This window comes from Olea europaea, chromosome 20 (assembly GCF_002742605.1).
Source record: "Olea europaea var. sylvestris chromosome 20, O_europaea_v1, whole genome shotgun sequence".
NCBI classification, from domain to species: Eukaryota; Viridiplantae; Streptophyta; class Magnoliopsida; order Lamiales; family Oleaceae; genus Olea; species Olea europaea.
This window is the reverse complement of record NC_036256.1, coordinates 3,036,928-3,041,418: the sequence shown is the minus strand read 5'-3', so window position 1 is coordinate 3,041,418 and position 4,491 is coordinate 3,036,928.

The following is a 4,491-nucleotide window of genomic DNA, read 5'->3' as shown; positions in this document are numbered from 1 at the left end:
AAATGGGTTAAAAGTCAAATGAGTAAACGTATTGAATTTTCAATTCCAGTGATCAATTATTAGTTCAAATTCTCAACCAGTGATAATTATCTCAATTCATACAATTGTAATGATTGATAATTTCACTTTTATTTATTATTCTTTTTTAAGATATAATAAACCTATGGTTACCACGAGACGATCTTATTCCTAGTTTGAATTTATATAATAAACATGCATTGATATTTAGGATTATCACACATGATCGTACATGCTATAAATACAATTCCTAATGTTTATTGCCCTACGTGTTTCAATAACAGTGTTCTACCTATTGTGGATTTTTCCAACATTACAAATAAGTAACTAATTGCCCTAATGGTCTGCGAACATTAAAACAATGAAATTATGCATATTAATAGAATCACAATGCAAGAATTAAGATAAAAACACAAACTCTCAAATTAAAAACTATGAATCAAAGAGTTTTGTCATCCGTCCAATCCAAAGGATTTTAGTCTAGCATATTAATATAAGAAATACAAAGAAAATAAAAGAAAGTCATCATCTGAATCATTAAGTTATGAAGAAAATTTGGAAATCTTAAATTAATACCTTCAAATCTGGATCCAAGCGTTGAATTCTTCGTTTTTAGATGTAAACTCTTTCTGTCTCTCTCAAAAGTAGGCTTACAATCGTTCATCCTATTTATATGATACCAAAGAGGTTGCTTACCAAAATAAAATAAAGAAACCTAGTTTTTTTTTGCCATTTAACACTAAGATACGCACCCTAGTTTATTTGGGTGCCTTAATTGCCTCCTTTTTGGTTGGGGGTACGCCTTTACTACAGGCAAGGGCGGGAGCCTCGCCTAAGTTCTAAAAACTAAACATCTTTTAGCAGTTTTGTCATAACTTTCTTTTTCGATATCCAATTAAAATGATTTAAAGTACGTTGGAAAGCTTATTTAGAAACTAGAAGTATCATTTTCTATGCCAAAATTGGGTCTCAATATGAGGCTGAAAATTCGAAGTATAATTTTTTCGACTGAAAGTTGATGTATGATAATTTCTTGACTATAATTCATCACTTTGACTTCTTTCCTCATCCATTTGACCCCTAGTTCTCTCGAATCTTTATCATGATGTTCGAAACACCTTTTGAGTATTTAAACTTTAGTCCTTTAACTTTGAATTTGCTTCATTTTAGCCTTTGCTTGTTCTTTTTTTTTTTTTTTTTTTTTTTCAATTTTACGTCCATACATGAGTTTTTTCTAATAAAAGCAAGAAATAATACATTAGGCCCTAATACGTCTAAAGAATAACAAAATATCATCATTTAAGACCCCGAATAAGTGTAGAAACTACACTTATCAAGAGGATATTAAAAATGTTAAAGAAGTGATGCATATCATTATTGTAAGCATGTAGGCATGACCATTTTTCATTTACTATATTGTCATTATCGCCATGGGAAGTTCATTTGATAACCACAAAACCAAATTGAATCTTAGTTTCAATAATCTTAACTTCATCATTTCATTTAATTTTGAAGTGAACAATTTTTTGTTAAGCATGAGTAGATGCTTTGTTGGTTAGTATTACTCACTTCCATAGACAACAAATTCAAGCAAGACTCATAGAAGCTAGAAGTCGGCAAGAACATACTACCATACCTATTACATCTATTTTAGATTACTTAGTAAATTAGTAAAATCAATTTACGAAAGATAGAAGTTGTTACTAGATATTCAATCGTCCCTACCAAACATGCTATTACATTATTCCAAATGTGTTATGTCCTCTCAACTTGAACTGTCCTGTACTATGTGAGTTGGCTTAAATTTATTTAAGCATAATCATGTTACATATATGTAGATAGTGGATAATAGAATGCAAATATATGTGAAAAATTAACAATACGACATCGTGTATAATTTATAATAATTTTGTGTTGAATTTTTTGCTAATATTCAGATTTACGCTCCTCAATTTTACTCTAATACACATTTAGTAAATACTTCATTTGTCACCATGTGACTAATTTATTTATTTTTTCCTTTTATTCGCTGATTATTATTTATAGTAGTTTATACTTAAATGAAACTACTAAATTGTTGTTGGCTTTTATATATATAAATTTTACTACAATGCCCCTTTTTCCGTGAAATTTCAGCTCTTTCTAACAGAAATTCAATTCGCCACAGCTGCCTACAAACCCATAGTTCTTTTACAATGTTTAATCAATACATATGTTCAGTGTTGTCGATTTTATATTCTGTAAGTGTACGAATCGTAACAAGTAATAAAATAGACCTAAAAGTTCGGTTATCATTCCCACGAAGATTACTATATAACAGTTGGTTCAGTTATTCCTAACTTTAATTTGATCGAAAATAAATAAAGAATTAGATGTTATGATTTTTAATGTAACTATTCGAAATTACATGGACGTACACAAAGATTGATTTAGAATTTAAATAATGAAGGGATTTTAGAGCAGAACAATTTTACCTATTGATTACCTTTAAGTCTCAATTTAAGATTCAAAAATCTAATATAGTATTTGGTCGAATTCTTCTATTGTATTCAATTTAACCCTCTCGAATTCTCATTGAGTCTATTTAACTAATTCAATCTCATATCTCTATGCAAATCATTTTTACTTAAAAGAAATATTAGTTCTAAAAATTTACATAACGAATGCAATAATTAATATAAGTTTCTCTACACGTTATACTAATTTACCCGATTTTAATATGTGATCTAAATCTAAAACTTATTTCTCGATTCGGAATAGATTGATGAAATTATTGAATAATTAGTCAAAAAATTCAAAGCATTCAGTATATAATTAAAATTAACATAAATGCACTTAAAGAACTTGAATATTGAAGAAAAGAAACAAACTCAAAAGATTGTATTGTTTACCCTAATATGAATTTAGTGGCTCACAATAATGGAAGAAATACTAAAGAATTGTATTGAGTACATAACTGGGTTTTGAATTAAAATGTAGAAAAGACGATGAATCTTGCACCAAGTTCCTTTTCTCGTTCAAATCTTGATTTCAAACCCTTGAATTGTTGTTTTTCTCCTCTTGAATTTGCTCTATAATTCTCAAGTTTTGTTCTCTATCTCTCATTGTGTGGAATCCTCCTCAAAAGTATTGAAAACTTCTATTTATAGTTGCACCCTCATTTTTGTCGAAGGTAAGGTTTTTATAGACTTTAAAATGGGCCAAAACGTGCCATAGATATACCCAGCAGTGCCTTAGCACCATAGAAGTGGGGCCGCGATGCTGTGGCTCTATAATACTGGCGCCTCGACTCCATCTTTCAGGTGGAAAATCTGACTACACATCATTTAGTATTTTTATCATAACTTTATCTTCCGATATTCGATTGAAGCGATTCAAGTTAGGTTGTAAAGAATCAAAGGGCTATAATTTCACTAGAAGTAGCTCTTTTCCAATTAGAATATTTATTAGACAAAAAATGGGTTTTAATCTCCGGCTAAAAATCTGAAACATCCTTATGCGATTGAAAATTGATTTGTGAAAATATTTTGGTCATATTTAACTCAATTTGACTTCTAATTGCATCCAATTACCCCTAGCATTCTCGAATCTTCATCGTAAGGTTCGGCAGAAGTTCTTAGTATTTACACGTTAGTCCCCAAACTTTGGATCTTGCCCCCCCCCCCCGGCCAATTTTTACTTATTTCTTTCAATTCCACTTTCGTTCATCAAGTTTCACTTAATAAACGAAATATACACTAAATTAGGCTATATTTATTCAAAAACTATTAAATATCTATATTTTTAGATCCAAATAAGTGTATAAAATACACTTATCATTCAAGCTACGTCAATTCGATCTTCAAACACTTTCGCAATGGGCGACGGCTCCAAAAACATAAACTCTTATTTATTAACTTTAAAAACTCTTTTACTGAAAGCGAAAACAAAAGAAGAAAAATAATGCCAAACGGAACCTTTATTTATTAACTTTAAAAGAATATTTAAGTCAAATCAAGTTAATAACCGAATTAACTGCAAGTTGAGATTGAGGAAAATAATTAATCAAAAGTATGGAGTGTTTAAAAAAAGTGATTAATTGACACATTCATTAAAACCATGTTTGGTGGCGACCAAAAATATATTTTTATTTGATTTTCGATTAAATTTTTTATTTTAATTTTCTCCGAACAAGGGCTAAAACTGGCAATGCACGAGTTATAATTTTTAATTATTATATGAAGCATTTCATTGATCCTATTCTGATTTTATAATAAAAAAATGGGCCCAAATCAGAGCTTATAATCAACGCTTTCAATTAAGAAGTTCCTCAATCTATATTGATGAATGTATGTTCATGCGCAGCATAAAATCTCTCTATGTTCGCGTGCAAGGAGTAAAAGTCACGGACCAGATGCCAAAATCCATTTTTCTAGTCAAAGAATTCTTGACATCAAAGCTATTTTACTTTTGTTCTAGCCTAATTGACCATGT